Raw genomic sequence first — 18,390 nt, 5'->3', positions numbered from 1 at the left:
TCCAGACACATTCCAGAGGCCATGAGGGGTTTTAGACCCTGGACCCTGGACATGTTCCAAGCCCTGCCTCAGCTTCTCTTCCAACACTCTGCTTTTCTCCCAACGTAGGTAGATGGAATTTATTTATTTGTTGCAAAACTTGTCAGAAAAGTTTTTACTTATACAGAGAACTATAGAGGTGAAGTGGCACTTTTATACCCAATACAGCCCAGTGGATTACAATATTTTCTTAAATTACTGAAGAGATTTTTGCCAGAAACGAAACAAGTAGCACTCACAGCCTTGATTTCTATACCAATGTGAAATCTTGACGATGCACATTATTCAATAGTGACACCATACTGACGACAAAGACAGGATTTATGTATGGTAAAAAGGCAAGTGAATGAAGCTGTGATTTTATTTCATTACTCTTAGTACATTCACAACTATTTTTACCTAAATAGATCTTTAAAATAATCATGTACAAGTATTGACTATTTCTTTTACAAATATTTATTTCAACACTTGAATAGAACTGCAGGGATCCCTTGGCACTGATTAAAAATGTTGATTCACTGTTAGGTTACAAGAATTTATACATAGCAAAATTTAATACTCTTTACATTAAAATATTAGACTATTTAAACAAAACTTTCAAAAACTTCTAGTAATAGCTACCAGAATTAGAAAACTAAAATTAGTCTTGAGACACTGCCTCTTCTAGAACACTGGACTCTGATGGCACCACAACTGCTGGAAAGAATAGTTATATCTGTCATGCACCTCGAATATAAAACACTAAGTTTTTTTGAATAGCTGTTTTACACAGACAAAATCTTCTCTGAATTAAAAAAAAATTCCAAACAGGCATTTTTAGGGAGTAACCAAAAAAAAAAAAATCCACTGATACATGATACTTGATGTTCAAATTTAATAGCATCCTGATAAAGATGTGCTTCCTTCCTCAATTTTGAATACATTTCTGCACATACATGTTATAACAGCCAAATCACAAGTTAACTCTTAACATGAATATACATAGTTAATCCTATATTAAGCAACCCATTTGAAAAGGACTGATGTACCCAACAGTTACATAGATTATTTCATAATGAACAACACAGAGTTTACCATCACTAATACCGAGTACCTGTAGTCACTTTATGTCTGGAACACAATAATGAAGAAGTAAAGTTTCTTTTGAAAATGGCTTAAACTCAAGCAGTTTTCTTGCTGAACATCAAACTTTATTATCCCAGGAAACTAAGACTTAGATAAGAAAAAAAGAAATACCAACCCTAATTTAAATTATGTCTTCAAATCTATAAAAATAAAAGATTGGAAGTCTGTGGTCAGTTTGAAATTAGGTTTTAGAAAGTTGGTATGAAACTGTTTACCCAGACCACTGAAAAATGGTTTAAAGAGGTGCTCATTTTAATAAGGTAATACTTCTTAATTAAGAAAAACATTTATGGAACAAAATTCTGTAAAAGACATTTGGGTCTCTGCTTATAATATAAATTCTTAGAAATTTAAAACAAATACTCCTTAAGACAGAGCTGGTGTGCATTTCCCAAGGATAATGAAAACTGGATCAGTATTTTGTTGAAATAAGACATATTATAAAATTGCACTTGGAAGATTTTTGATGAGTCAGAATCCAGATTCTTTAGTAATAAATTATAAAATTGCTTCTGGAAAGCTTGTCAGTGACTCATAATCAAGTTCTTTGGTAGTTGAGTCAGCAGAATTGTAGCTAACATTAGTATTATTGAAAAACATTTTCTTATTAAGTCAGGAATTTAATTGGCCCTGGACTTGGGAGGAAAAGATAATCTGTAAAGTCAGTTATGAGAATCACATTATCTTTGAGCCAAAGTTTAATTAACAAATATCAGCTGTCAGAATTGGAACTTCACACCAATTTCATTTTATTTTCTATGTAGATAACACTTATTTTAGGACAGATGGCATATATGTGAATTTATGGTCTCATCTTTTGATTCTGGCATGTCACAGATACCTATTGGGGAGTATAACATATTCCATAGAGTGTCTTGGTAGAAATCCTCTAGCAATAAATATGAACCTTCCACAAATTTCCAAAGTATGAACAATCATTTTGTCAAAGTGTTGCCTTTTAAAACGACTAACATGAAACTGCCAGTATTTGCTCTAAAGAAAAAGCCCAGCAGCTTGAGACATAAAGTGAAGTGTTTGAACGTCTATGTTAGTTTGGTGGGATAGGCATCTGTACTGCAGAGCAGTTGTCTGATGATGTGTCAGAACCTTAAATGCATTGGCTGAAATACTGGCAAATATTTATGTGTAAAAATTAAGTTATTATTTTTACTGAGACTGGATATCTTGCAGATCCTGTTCTTTCTTTTCTTGGATATCCTGGTAAGCCTGCATTTTGCTAGCATCCGAGTAAGCCCAGTTAGAAAACAGTATCATGAGAAAGTGGATCTTGAAGGGAAGGGTAAGCATGATGGCTAGTGAGCATGTGAGAAGGCAAAGAGAGGTGCTAGTTATATTAGATGGACTTAACTTTAAAGAGTATGAGGGCTACTCTGTATTAATACTTGCTCTACTAGCACAGCTGTCAAATCATGAAAGCATGCTATGCTAGTTGGATTCACATTAAAAGGCTGATGAAAAGTTAGTACACAAACATTGCAAACTATTTCTATTAACCACTAAATAATGTCTGAATAGTCATCAGTCTAGATGACTGATATATTACATCAGTCTAGATGACCTCTCACTACAATTTGGATTTGTCTACATAAATGGATATCCATCAAATTTACCTCAGGCATATATTGAGACAATGATACTGAGACATTTAAATTTCTGACTGTTATATTTTCTTTAATTGTTTTTCATATTTTGATGTTTCATATTTTGTCTGTCACCTTTTAAGTTATCTATAATTGTCCCTCTTTATTCCTTGCATTTTTCCTAAAATTCTCTTTTGCCTAATATATTATCAGTGGCCTAACTTTTTTGATAAATACTTGTTAGTTTTCTCTAAACCTTTATTTTAGGTATCTCAGTGTGATTATTCCTAGGCAGAAGAAAAATTTTACCAATCTAATCTAATGTTTAAACATAAGATTAAACAGTTTACTTCTAATATGGTTACTCTTTTATCTACATAACTTATACCTGCTTAGACAGTTTTTTATTTACCCTAGATTTTTTTTCTCTGCCTTTGCCATCTGTCCATCTGCTTTTGTTTTTCTCTCTGTCTCCCCATCTGCCACCTGTTTTTCTAATTTTATTGATTTACTTTTCTTACTCATATTTATTTCTTTTCCTGCTTTTGACATTAATCACCATATTTCTCTACTTTCTGTAGTTAATCAGAAGGACCCAGTTAGATGAATTTTTAAACAAACTAAAACATATTTCTAGCCCTCTTAAAAAAATTATTGCATACCTCTTTCATTTTGAGATTTATTCTTCTCTTTGTTAAAAAAAAAAAAAAACTTTTATACTTGTTTTCCATGGCCTTTTCGTAAGTCTTTAATATTGGCATAATCTTCATGAGTTCAAAAATGTTATTAAATGTTATTAAATGATAACTTACATGGAATAATATCCCGGGTAGAGATTATTTTCATAGTTTGCATGTTGCCCTTTTTATACATTTTTGTCTTCTAGTGTTTCTTATAAATATATAAAAGTGTTGAGTTCATCTTTCCTAACTTCTCTTTTATGTATGGTCACCAGATAGAATACAGGATGACCAGTAACATTATCATTTTAAATAAGCAACAAATAGCCTTTAATATAATTTTCAATATTCTAGTAATTTAGTACTATTCTAAGTGTTGCACAGGACAGGTTCATACTCAAAATAAATTCTTTGTTGTTTGTCAACAAATTATCAAATTTCAAATTGAAGTGTGACATTTAAATTCCTGAATTTTCCCCCTACACCTGGCAAACTTACTTTCAGATCTACTTAGGAAATTACTCATCCTTTCTATATTTGTGCTGAATTTACTATATAAGAAACAAACAAAAAAATTTGAGTTCCTTTAGTATATGGTTCATTTTTCAATGACGTATAATTATCTATTTAAAAAATTTATTTTTGTCCTCCTACCCACCTGTTTTGCCTTTAGATTCCATTTATTCATCTCAGAGAACACCTAAACTACTTATTATGATGACTTTTTTGACTCTACTTTTTATCCTTGAGTGTGACCCTTAAGTGTGTCTTCCTTGGCTATCTCTTAGGGCATGGAATGTCCATCCATGAATTAGTAATATTGCCTTTGAGGTGGTAAAGCAATCTTAACTTCTTAAATGTAAAGTTATTCTTAAGAGGGCGGTTTTATGTTAATCTTTCCATGTTTTTAAGAACTTAATTGTTCAACCTAGTATGTTATATCAGTTTCTGCTTTTCAGGTAGTTATATAATGTAGGTAATATGAAAAATCTAACCTCAGTCTTGAATATCACACAGGTCAGAGGTTGTGATATGAATCTTTCTCCTCATGGCTTTGAATGAAAACTTCACTCTGTGTTAGATCCTAGTATCCATGGGCAATGACTTTCCATATTGACACAAATATTTCAGCTAAATATCTAAACAACACTTTCTTTCACCACTTATTTAGGCAGCGAGCCCAGCCCAATTGGACACAGAAATGGTCTCTTTCTTGGGAATATATCCAAATTTACTTCTCAATTAACTATTTCAATTAACTGCCAAGTTTAATCTCAAATTAATAGTATTCGAGTCCAAACCTCAGAGCTGTTTTCTTTCTTCATACCCAGTTTGATTTTTTTAAAAAGAAGTTTCTTTTATAATCTTTGGCTTTCATAAGAGTTGCTTTTGAAGTTGTTCACTTTGCAACAGAGACCTACAAATGAGTGCTTGGTTTCTATTAAATTATGTGTAACTTAACAAATAAAACCTATGGGAAAGGTGTTATCACTATATCTCTACCGCAGTTGAAAAAGAACACATTTTTGGTTATATTTTCTGAAAGCATTGCTGACATTCTTTTCCTCCCAAGTGTATGGCAGGTATTTCATTGGGTCTTCACTGACCTATATTATTTATGTGCTAAAAATCATTGGCTTTTTCACATATATTATAAAGACTTCTTTGAGATTATTTAATTTTAGTGAAGACTTTATTTTATAAAATCACTTCACTGTAGATATATCATATCATTTCATTCTCTGTAATCATATCTTCCCACATTTTGCTTTATGGGATTTGGTTTGCATGGTACTTTAAAAGCCTTCCTAGGACTTCCAGTTACAATGCAATATCCAAGTGTTTCCTCATTACAGCTAAAACACCACAGACATAACAACAAGAAACAAAGACAGACTCTGAAAGATACAAAGAAGACAGCTTGTCCAGGGTTTTTAGGAATTGAAGACTGATACTATGGTAAATTTACTGGATTTTCTTATTGCCTTCAATGTATCCCAGGTGATGGACTATAGAAGCTTCCAATACAGAATCTCCATTAGGCACAGACTTCAAGGAAATCCTGTTCTCTCCCAGCCAAAGGACCAGGAAAGGATGATCTAACCATACACAACCACTCAAAACCCTTCTACAGGAATAACCAAGCTATTCCAGACAAACAAGCTATTCCAGACAACCAAGCTATTCCAGACAAACACCACAGAAAAAAACTACTACAGTGGTTTCTATAGAGCCATGTAGACAGACAAGTTTCTCCCAGATCAGTGATGCTCTGATTCCCTCTAAAGGCAGAGTAGGCAACTAATCTTTTACTACCCACCTGGAATGAACAGAGGACAGCATTCCAATTCCCTAACCAGTGTCAGCAGAGTCCAGTAGCAAGCTGAGCATCCAGGTCAACGCAACCACAACAGTTTTTAAAGAGCCAGTTCTAAGTAGGGTTCATTGCACTGTGCTTCTAACCTCCCCTCCCCAGTATCCTACATTATCCTGTTACCAGGTTCCAGTGGGGAGTTAAGCATCTACCACCACCCAACCTCCTAGGCACTGAACAGTTGATGTGAACCTAAACTAGTCAGCAATCTGCTATTTCCCCACGCCACAGGTCAGCAGTAACCCAATTTAGCAACAGTACCATTTACAACTGCTCCAAAGAGCATGAAATGCTTTGTTATACATTAAAACAAAACAAAACAGATATGGGATCTGTATGCTGAAACATATAAAACACTGGTGAAAGAAATCAAAGCAGAAATAAAGGGAGATACACTATATTCATGGATGGGAAGACTGAATATGTTGTGTTAGGTTTCCCTAGCTTGGTCTATATATTTGATGCAATTCCTATCAAAATCTCAGCAAGAATTTTTGCAGACAAAGCAAACTTACATCCTTGGATAGCTAAGAAAATTTTGAAAAAGAAGTATAGAGTGGGAGGAATCCATCAGCATTTCAAGGACTGATGCACAGCTAAAGTAATTATGACAGTGTGGTATTGACATAGGGATAGATTCATATAAAAATGGAGCCAAAGAGAAGGCCCAGAAATAGAGCCACACTGGTATGGCTATTACCAACTGATACATCACAAAGCTGGCAAACACAAATCAGTGGAGGAAAAAATAGCCTTTCAACAAATGGTGCTAGGGCAAGTGAACATCGATAGGTTAAAGAAAAAAAGCCTTAACACAAACCTCACACTGCAGAAATTAACTGAAAATGCTTATGAACTTGAATGTAATATAAAATTGTAACCCTTTTTATGAAACATTTTAGAAAAAATCATAAACAAAATTCAAGCCTCTTAGGTGTAGCAAAGAGTTATTACCTTTTATCCCAAAGGTATAAGACATAATAGGAAAACTGATAAACTGGATCAAAACTAAATTAAAAACTTCTGCTTTGTGAAAGAACTTACAAAGAGACTAAAAAGCCAATCTGCTACAGAAAAGAGTACTTTTCCTGCTGATAGCTGGGGACAATGGGAAGACCAGCTGCAGAGAGCAGTACCTTCTCTGCTGAGAGCAGCAGCTGCAGCAGAGAGCTTCAGAGACCTGCAGAGACATTTAAAGAACTTGCCTGCAGAGAGAAGACAACTGCTCCAGGGCCTCTTTTCTGCTGCGAACTGAATGCTCCATGGGAGGAGCTGCCTATATAGAGTAGCTACCCACTCCTCTGAGCTCTTTTAACACTAAATAGAACTCTTCTTCTTCTTCACCCTTTGCTTGTCTGTGTACCTCATTCTTCCTGCATGCAGGACAAGAACTTAGGCAAAGGTGCCAAGGCCACAGAGGTTTCCGGCTGGAAAAATCAACATCTCAGTGATCCCGTAAACAATAGCACTGAAATTTCTGTGTTGATGTTTATCATGTTGTTTCATTGATGTGCAGGGCTTCCTGTTTCTTGCCAAGATGAGAGATTTTTATTTTCAAGTTAAACATTTGGGAGACTACTGGGAGACTCTGGATCTTGTTATGACATTCTGTTTTTCATTTGTAGCTGGCTTTGTCTGAAACTAGCCTAACAGAGGAAAGGGTATGCTTGTCAAGTAGGGGCACAATTCCAATTTCCCTTTTTCTCTTTGACACACAAGGCAGGGCTCCTCATTACTGACAAATAAATATCTAGATTCTAGCTTCACCCTAGGCCTTACTTGTAACTCTCTGTCTAGGAGGGGAAGGGTGTCTTGTTACTACATGGCAGGGTTGAAAACTCCTCTAGCTCTTTACTCTGTCTTCTCTAATTCCACTCCAGCAGGGGATTGGGATGCTTCATTACTGCCTGGTACAATGGATGTTCCAAGTTGGATTTTGTTGTCCTGGCTAGGTTTTTTATTTTCCTTTGTTTTGTGCTGTGTAGTTTGGCTAAAGTAGGATAGTTATTATAAAAACTATCTTTGTATTAGTAAAATGTTCCTTTCCTAGCCTTTGGTTCTAAAAATTGGGCTTTTAGGGGAAATTTTTGTCTTGGCTTACTGCAACCTCTGCCTCCTGGGTTCAAGCCATTCTCTGGCTTCAGTATCCCGACTAGCTTGAATTAAAGGTGCCCACCATTATGCTTGGCTTATTTTTGTATTTTTAGAAGAGATGGGGTTTCACCATGTTGACCTGGCTGGTCTCAAACTCCTGACCTCAGGTGATCTACCTGCCTTGGCCTCCCAAAGTGCTGGGATTACAGTCGTGAGCCACCATGTTTGTCACATTTTGTTTTCTTTTTAACATTCTTCACGTTCAGCATTTAACCATGTATATCACAGTTCCCTCTGAAAATACAGTTTGAGAACTAAAATGCGGTATATATCCTAATACCCTGTGGACACAGGTGAAATGACCATTGTCTTGTGTCATGGTATGCCAGGATAAGGAATCAATATTCCCCATGTACATAATTGATTCTGAACTTTTTCTACTTAGGCATAACTTGAAAATATATGTATATGGTAGGATGGCAGCAGTAGGTTTCTAGCCTGAGGAATCTGGCTGTCCAAATTCATACCCAATTCCAACCCCATTCCAACCCCAGCTTTCCCAGAAAACTGGGTGATAAATCTTGTCAGGCCTTAGCTTCTGACACCAGAAGTTGTATAGTACACCAAATCCACCGTGAATGCTGCTTCTGAAAAGCTGTGCAGCTGGGATCCTCAGTGTAATCCATTTCAGCACAACAGCTGGGAATCTCTGCTGCAAATAAAGGAAGGAGTAGTAAGCACACACCTAGTTATTTCAGGCAAAGACCTGCGAGTCAAAGCAGAAGATGAAAAAGAAATTTTAGAATAAGCAGGGAAAATCAGAACTAGACCTAAAAAGAAAGCATGATAGTTGAAGTGATAACCAGTGACACTAGTTTTATTTAAGTCAAAATTATTGCCTCTCTAGTGAACACTACTGTGACCTACCCTTTAAAGAAAAGTTCTGCTGAAGAACGAAGAGTAAAGCGTAATGCCGCAAAACCAGGAACGTTTGTTTTTGACAATAAAAATAGATTTTATGTTTTAAGTCCACAGTCATCATTGACTAATATGCATACATACATACATCAGGTACTGTGTACCATCAGTACTGAGTTTCCAAGACAGACAAGAAAACTAATCTGATAGATAAGAAGCCCCTCCTGGAGGAAGTGATGTCTGTGCTATAGGAGTCTTAAGCAGGCAAAGAGGGAGAGAGTTTTTATCTCCAGGATAGAAATGGGGGCAAAATTACCAGATGATAAAAGGCATGCCTGAAAGTGGAGTTGCCTGAATGTTGCTTCAAATGGACAGTGATGAAACAGAAACACATGAAGCTGCAAGGCAGACAAATATCAGGTCTTGAAGGGATTTGTTCACTTATGCTGAGGATGTAGGCTCAGAATCTAGAAAGTATTAAATGCCAACAAAAGAATTTAAATCAGACTTTGGATGGAGCATGAAACCAATGTGATGAAAATGTGCAGTTAGAGGCCAGGTGTCATGGCTCAAGCCTGCAATCCCAGCACTTTGGGAGGCTGAGGTGGGTGGATCACCTGAGGCGAGGAGTTCAAGACCAGCCTGACTAACATGGTGAAACCTCATCTCTACTAAAAATACAAAAATTTGCACAGTGTGGATGCACATCTAATCCTACCTACTCAGGAGGTTAAGGCACAGAATTGCTTGAACTCAGAGGTTGAGGATGCAGTGAGCTGAGATTATGCCACTGCACTCCAACCTGGGCAACACAGCAAGACTCTGTCTCAAAGGAAAAGAAGGAAACTGTGAATTAGAAAACATGAAAGGTGGATTCTTACAGGATGTAATTAAAGGCACAAACCTGTTGGAAGGCTTTGATGGAAGATCAAAAAGGTCATTGATAATGCCAGCTATAAAATTCTACAATGTTCCTACAGTAATACAATCCATTAGCAAAATATCATGTGAAGTTTATTACATAAGTGATGACACAAATAATTGTGATCATGGTTACTGAGCTCACTAGGTATGAATTGTAATGAAGAAAATCTTTGCCAACTAAAATCCAAGTTTAAAATAACTGAGAAAAAGCGAGAAAATACTGAAGTATATAGTGTGTCTTAACCTTTCTCTAGATTTTCTCTGTGTGTGTGTGTGTGTGTGTGTGTGTGTGTGCACATCTATTCTTTTTGTGCCATCCTAATTTAGGCCCTCATTTGATTTATGCCAGACTACTTTAGAAGTCAGTTATTACTCTTTTCTAACTCCAATTGCTTCTTTTTCCCTTGCCTGCTGCCATGGTTTTGAATATATAAACATATGTATATGAATTAGTCAATATTGACTGTGGACTTAGAAACCATATAATCATGAGTGTGCACCCTCATGGCTGGATTGATAGCATTATTTGGAGAACAGGTTAGTTATTGTGTGAGTAGGCTTTGGAACAAAGGATGAGTTTGGCCCTGATTTTCTGTTTATCACATGTCCTTTACCATAGGATGCCCTCCTGCCACGTTGCAACACAGAAAGAAGATCTTACCAGATGCAGCCCCTTGGACTTCCCAGCCTTCAGAATAATGAGCAAAATAAGTCATCTTACAAATTATCCAGTCAGCAGTATTGTGTTGTTGCAGCAGCAAATGGACTAAAACACTATTATTTCTTCCTCTTTAGATAACAAAATAAACTAACTTAGAAAAGGCCATGCCAAATTTCCCATCAAATGATCAAAAAGCCCATATATTTTTTTAAATGCAGTACAATAGCCTGCCACTAAAACAAAGCCCCATTTTACTCTTAACCATAGTTTTAGAAATAAAGGAAAAGCAACCATAAAAGTCAACATGTAATTTTATTGTTCAGTAAGAGAATTGCAGGAATTTTTAATGTTCTTGTCAACATAAATTTCAGTCTCTGTTGTCGTGCATAATCTGGTACTCTTTTGGTGGAAGATCAGTTGTAACTAGGGTGATATTTTTCCAGTAAAGATGGTTGAAGAGCTGGCCTGTAACGAAAGGCAACTGATGTATCAGCTATCGCACTCATTCACAACCACAGATTGCCTGCTGGTAGCAGGTTATAACGAGGAGCCTCATTGGCTAATACTTCAGGAGATCTGGTTGGAAAAAGTTGAAGGTTTCACTATCAGCCCCAAAGAAGGGAGATATGATGTATTATTGAGAAGCTGTGGTTTTAACAAAATTCACAATGTGGCCATTTGCTTACATGTCGGTGCTATGAGAGTGCATATGAATATTCGTCAATTGATTTAAAATAGCATGTTGATTTGTTGTAATTTGTTCTGATTGTCCAACTGAGGTTGAAATGGAAGAGGAGGGAAACCACTTCTAAATGGGTCAGGTGAACCATCAATTCCCTGGCTGACAGAAGATTTCCTTGTTAGAGTCATATTTAAATTTGTAGATATGGAAAATGAACTTTCTTCACTAGTTTCAGCAGCTAAGACAGAATTATGTTTATCTGTGTTAGCCTCTGCTCTAAAGTGCTTCTTGAAATATTCAGTGAAGTAGATACAAGAGAAGTGTTTTTAATCCTAATTCTTCTTTTTGTTCTTATTAAAAGTTGGGGACAGCCATGCTTGAATTTTGGATGATAATACAACTTTAACTAAAACCAAGGAGAAGGTAATTCAGTGCCATTTTAAACCAAGAGACAAGTAACAATAACAAACATAACACATACAATCTCAGATTTCTGTTTTATCAACACAAAGTTAATATCATCAAATAATGAATGAACATTGTTTACTATTTTTAAGAACATGCTTGTTGAGAAAAAAAAAAACACTCAAGTTTTGAAGTCCTCAAGTGAAAACATGTTATACATTTAATAGTAACATTTCACTAAGTGGCTTTGGTATCTTTACTTGGAGTTCACTGGTGATACTCAAAGTTGCTAGCAATATTTCCTAAAACCTGAAAGTTTAATGCTCAACCTGCACTCAATAATTTCAAAAAAATTAAGTAATTTTTACCTCAATATTTGATATAATTTTAAAAATCTGATCTTACTGCATGTATTAACATAGTTACTGATGTACAAAATGAAATTACATATATACTCAAAGTGGTAACTGAAATATTTTGAATACCTTGCTTAAAACAGAAATTTTTCTTCTGCCAGAAATTTGGCTAGAAAAGCAGATCTGTGAAAATTCTGTTGAATTTTACTAAATCCATAAAGGTTGAGCTGTCGAGTTAAGCTTTTCATACTGTCAGTTTCAAATATTCTGTAAGGAGCCTTTATTTCCAAATTTTCTTTATTGAAGAGTTCTTCATTAATCACTATGCAAGTTTCATTCTTATCCCATGATTTAGACTTGAATTTGGCACTTTCAACTATTTTCCAAAGTTTACAGGGAAAGGTCAGAGAAGGAAAATCATTATCTGTATCTAGTTCAGAGACACAATGTGTAATGTGGGCTTTTTATCAAGGATCCTTGTGGCAAGACCTGAAAATCATTTATTCAGTCATTTACTTTAATTCTGAATCCCCAGGCATTATGTGTTCACACAATGGAGACCAAGTGGAGGCTTCCAAGCCATTTGATTCATCTTTAGGAGAAACATCTTGAGTTTCTGCAGAAACATGTGCCATCTCAAATAAGTAATTCTTTAGCTACTTTTTCAGCCTGCGTATGTTTCAAGACTGCAGCTTCAAATGCTGCTTCAGTAGTCTACTCAGGTAAGGTAATCTAGATCACCACAGTGGTTTCCAACCTGAGTAGCAATGGCATCACAAGAGGACTTTGGTCACCTAGCAACAAACATAAAAATTTGGCCAAGAATGTTTACTTCCCAGTCTCAGAAATGTATCTGGTAAAAATAAAATGCAGAATGATTACTTACACAGTTTATTCTGCAAAAGTTTCATGCCTGCAGAATCTGATAAATTAATAAGGAGGGACGGGCATGGTGGTTCACGCCTGCAATCCCAGCACTTTGGGAGGCCAGGACAGGTGGATCACAAGGTCATGAGTTCGAGACCAGCCTGATGAACATGGTGACACCCTGTGTCTACTAAAAATACAAAAATTAGCCAGGTGTGGTCCATGTGCCTGTAGTCCCAGGTACTCAGGAGGCTGAGGCAGAAGAATGGCTTGAACCCAGGGAGGTGGAGGTTGCAGTGAGCTAAGATCACTCCACTGCACTCCAGCCTAGGCAACAGAGTGAAATTCCATCTCAAAAAATAATAAATAAATAAATAAATAAGAAAATAAATAATATCCTCAATCCTTGAAATAAACATAATTTTCTTCCTGACACACACAGTCTTACTAGATTGGTGCGAGGAGCATAGGGCCTGGTAATTGGACAGTGCAAACAATAAAAATAAATGATTTTAAAAACTCACTCAGCTTGGCATGTTGGATTGAAAACTGATGCAGTGTAAAACATATATGTTAAAAAGACATGGCCATAGAGATAAAAGGTAGGTTAATGGCTGTCAGGGGCTGGGGAATAGAAAGAACTGTTAAGTAGATATGGGGTTTCTTGTTTGATGATAGAAATGTTTTAATAATATAATTTTGAATAACATAATTTTATATTATGTGAAATGTACCTTAAAAAATCAAAATAAAATCAAATATAAAAAAACTGATTAGATTTCAGAATAAAAAGTTATTCATGTAAGTATCTATTCAAAACATTTTTTATTCATATCAGTAGAATAAATAATACTTTCACTTGCTATGTCTGTAAATATCTGACATGTTAATTATGTAAGATTTTAAAAGCAAGTGACCTACTTATAAGAAGATCCCAAAGAGTGGGAGATTTAAAAATGTAATAATAACAAGAAAGTGTTTTAAGTAAAGTAAATTTGTATGTGTGTCTAAGCAGAAAATTTTATTATTTGGTTCCAAGAGCCAAATATCTATTAAAAAATATTTCTTAAGGAATAATCTTTGTGTCCTGCAATGTAAAGTTATCATTGTAAAACAGGAGTCAAATTTGTGAGGTAATCTCAGTATTGAATAAAATATTTCTTCTCTTTGAAAAATAATGCCCCATTTACAGTAAGAATTTTTATATGTTCACAGTTGAGAGGTGGTATATTAAAATTCTAATGCCTTGGCTTTGGTAAGTGTTCAATATGTGTGGAATAAAGAAATGATAATTTTGATATTTCTTATACTGTAGGAGGCAGTTCTCTCATACTGGAAAGAGGTATCATTGTTAGAAGCTTGTCTTGGTTTAATATAGTTTAGGTTTTGGGGGTGTATTTTGCTTGTTTAGTTCAAAATTTTCCATATTAGCAGTAACTAACAAAAATGTCCAGATCAGAAAACTGTTTGTGAAAATAAAACAGGTGCTCCTACCAGATGTGGTTCATCAATTTTGACAGTATTTTCATTTAAAAAATGCAAAATTAAAATTTGTTTAATTGTTTGCTTTCTGGGGAATTTTCCTGTTGCTCTGTCTGAAGGGAGTACAGACTTCTTTTGTGATGGGAGGGTAGGAATGGCTACTGACAGCAGCAAAAGATGAGACATGGGTGTGAAGAAAAGAAGGAGTTAATGGGTGAATCAGAAAAATATCACCCTAAATGTAGGACAATCTAAGTCAAATTGTGGCTGAACGTTTTGGGGAGCTAAGATGTGTGACTCTGTAGGGAGGAAGAATGCCTTGGTGTTTTGAGGGGAATATGGCTCAGCTAGTACCGTCACCTGACTCCAAACTGCAAGGCTACTTTAGTCATAAAAAGGCAAGAAAATAAGCAATTTTACCTGAAAAGCCAAGGACATAGTATTGAAAACAAGACCAGAAATGGTGCTGTAAAAGAGGTGAACAAATGCATTTACTTTTTGAACAAGTTTCCAAACTGTGAGGGTAGCAAATAGAAAAGATAGGCAAGAGCAGCCCTCAACCATCTCAAATCAGCTACTTCAGCCTACCTTGACCTCTGCCTGTCTCAGCTGGGAATCTTAACATAAATCTCTTGATACCAGGGGTGGCTTTTCCGGAGTCTTGAGCCTAGAAACTCCCTCTCTTGATTCTGATTTTCAGAGAAGAGAAGCAGCTGATTAGCATTTGGGTGGGACAGTGGTTGTTACTAATATATTACAAATTTCAGCATGTTTTTAAACATCAGAAGGAGAAAGTGCTTCGTATTTAAGTGAAATCTCAAAGGGGCAGAAATCTACCATATTCTTTGTTATTCAGATGCAGTGAGGCACTGGCTATGTGAGTAGGAGAAACAAATTCACTTAATCAGAAACACGCCTAAATTTCTTGGTTCAGTGACTTTACTTTCACTTTCTACCTTGAATTTTAGACTCTGGAAGACCCACATCCAAACCCTGTGGCCCTTTTCATATGTGCATATTTTCATAAGTGTTTTCCAGAAATAAATTCTAGAGGTCCTTCTGTGAGTCCAAAGGAGAAGGAAGTGGTTGGGGCAGCCAGGAAGGTACAGTCTGCATTAATATCGTATTCGATGTATGGATTGCTGGGGAGAGAGTGGGATATATTTCTTATAATGTTGGATGTATTTTTCGCCTATCCCGAGGCCCAGAAACTCTGATGTCTCTGCAGTTGTCTTTCCATGCTTTCCTTTATACCCCTCGCCTACTTCTGTAATTTCTTTCTCTACTCTCCCTCCTCCTTCCCACCCTTTTTCTTTCCATTTGTGCTCTCTTGCTCCATTCCTTCTTTTTCCCTTTTCTTTCTTTTTGTGGGTATCTGGTAGCTGCAACTTATTTTCTTTCTGCTTTTCTTACTCACTTACTCTATTTACTAGGTATTTAACAATTGTCTTTAAAAGTAACATTCTTTCTTTCTTAAAATTTTATCCCTAATGGACATTATTTGGGGAAAAAACATTTTTATAGTGCCTCTAGATAAGTAATTATATCATCTGCACGTGATTCCCATATTTTCTTACATGCCCGTTCCTCGTAGGTGGAAATGGGTACTTCATTGTACTCTTCTCTCTTTATTTACAGTGTTTTTTTCTGTCTCACCCCTTTAAATAACACATTGTCTCTCTTTTTGTGACATTGAATTAATTAGGTCAGATGCAATTTTTCTCATCTGTTCATTTGAAGAATGTTTCCTTTCATATTGCTTCTAGGGCCTATTTGCAAGTAACAAATTATTTTGTTGTTGTTGTTGTTATTTTTAGTTGGAGTCTCATCACTCCAACAAGCAAGAATTAGTTCTCATCATTAAGATCCCTTCAAGATTTCATTCACTTGTTTCAGCAGCCTTGAATTATCATCACCATGACCTGTTGTTACATCAAGAATCTCTAATTTCTAATGTTCAAGTCTCTGTTACCTGTGAGTTTTAATGTTTATATTAAAAAAAAAAACCTTTTAGTACTTGAGTACCCTAAAGTTTCATATTTTGAATTGGTGTCAGATTTATTATTATTGATCTCTCCATTGCTGGAGAAAACTAAGCAATAGGTAAACTCTATTCTTTTGGTAATTTCTGTTTTCTGAATGTTTCAGAGTAAATGTTTACTACTCTTGTGATACTGCAAATTGGTAATCAGATATATTTTAAAGTGACAAGGTTTCCCTGTTCATCACCAGTTATGTACATCACACAGATCAAAAGTAAGGTGTTTATTTTAAATGTTTTTCCCAAAAATTCTGCTTCCACTACTTTTCCAAGCTCTACCAGATAGATACTCAAGAATTGACCAAGGCAATCTCTTCTCTCATATTTCACTGTCAAATACTCTTAATCAGTGAGTCCTGTCAATTCTGTGTTTCTAAGAAATGATGATAGTGGTCATGATTCTAATGATATCAATAGGAACACCTTTCCAAATTTCACTATGTACCACAAACTCTTCTTCCTGCTGCCGATGTATTATTTTCTCTACACTGCTATCTCCCCAGGAAGATTCTAATGATATTATTATTGTACAGATGTGGAAACTGTAGCTTATGAGGTTTTAATTTTGCAGTTCAAGGAAATGACAGGATTCTGGCAGTGTGGTAGCTGATGCTTGTAATCCCAACACTGGAAGGCTGAGGCAGGTGGATCAATTTAGCTCATGAGTTTGAGAACAGGAAGATGATCAAACCCTATCTCCTCAAAAAACACAAAAATTAGCTGTACATGGTGGCATGCTCCTGTGGTCTCAGCTACTTGGGAGGCTAAGGCAGGAGGATCACTTGAGTCCTGGAGGTTGAGGCTTCAGTGAGTCTAGGTCACACCACTGCACTCCAACCTGGGTGACAAGGGCAGACCGTGTCTTAAAAAAAGAACAAATAAATGCCCACCACAACCAAGCACAAAGAAAGCAAGCATAATAAGCTAGCTAATATGCTTGTTAGCAATGTGGACATTTATTTTACAGTTAAAAGAAAAAAATAGAAAGAAGGGACAGTATCGTAACTCAGAAAGTCTGGTTCCAGAGTTTGTACTCCTAACCAGAACAACTTGAGCATCAGTTGATATTTTCCATTTTTTGCTCTACTTTGTCTGATATTAATATAGCCATTCTGGCGGTCTTATCACTAGGGTTAGTAGTGCACAGCTTTATTCCATCTCTTCCCTAGTAATTGTGTCTTTATGTCAAATGTGTGTTTCCAGCAGGCAACATATAACTGGATTTTACTATTTTTATTTCTCTTATAGGCTTTACCTTTTAATTGTGGTATATAAGTCATTTACACTTAATGTGCTGATTGATGTAGCTTTCTGTTTTCTCCATGTGTTATTTGTTCCATTTTCTCTTATCTGTCTTCTTTTCTATTATTTATTTATTTTTTTTAATTTCCTATTATGGCCTTTGTTGGTTTCTTAGCTGTTACTATTACTTTAGTTCTTGCTTTGAGGTTTGTAGTGTACATCTCAAATTTACCACAACCTATCCTGAAGAGGTATTACACTTCTCTATGGACAATATTAAAACACTAAAATAACATGTACCATTCTCCCCTCTTAGCCTCTATGCTACATGCATTTTTAAAATTATATAACCACAATATTTTATTATTTCAACAGTCAATTGCATTTTTCAAAGATTTGATTAAAGAAAAAAGTCTAAAACTTACATACAAAATTGCCATTTTCAGTTTTTGTCATTTTATAAGATCTATTATATCTTTGTGGCACCTATCACAGCCATTTGATAAATTAATTTGTAGATACAGTAAGAATGTCATATATTTATTAAAGTTTTTAATAATGATTTTTAAATTTCTTATTAGGTAGCAAAAAATAATAAAAATAAATGCTCAGAATGAGTATGTTATAAAACTAAACTGTAACTGCATGTAACAGCTATAGCATAGTTCATTTGAACTGAAATTCACATAAAATAATCATATTGACATCCAAAAAATTTAAAGATGTAGTGTAAATTCAATTTATACAAAATTGAAGCACGAGGTTTCCTAGATACCTGCTGTCTACACAATTAGAATCTAATTCTTCTGATTATTCTTGTAACAAAATCTTTTGAAATTCTAAATTCCGATGCAGAACATATCAGTGAAACTCCCTACCACTGTCTCTTGTATTAGCCT

General features: G+C 35.4%; 1 pseudogene; it reads right to left on the bottom strand.

The window, feature by feature from the left end:
* Nucleotides 1-10,829: 10,829 nt before the first annotated feature.
* On the bottom strand, nucleotides 10,830-12,494 carry LOC100967976 (heat shock transcription factor, Y-linked-like; annotated as a pseudogene).
* Nucleotides 12,495-18,390: the final 5,896 nt, after the last annotated feature.

The sequence above is a fragment of the Pan paniscus genome, chromosome Y (genome assembly GCF_029289425.2).
Source record: "Pan paniscus chromosome Y, NHGRI_mPanPan1-v2.0_pri, whole genome shotgun sequence".
Taxonomy (NCBI): domain Eukaryota; kingdom Metazoa; phylum Chordata; class Mammalia; order Primates; family Hominidae; genus Pan; species Pan paniscus.
Note: the sequence above shows the minus strand (reverse complement) of the source record. Positions and strands in the feature narration are given on the sequence as shown.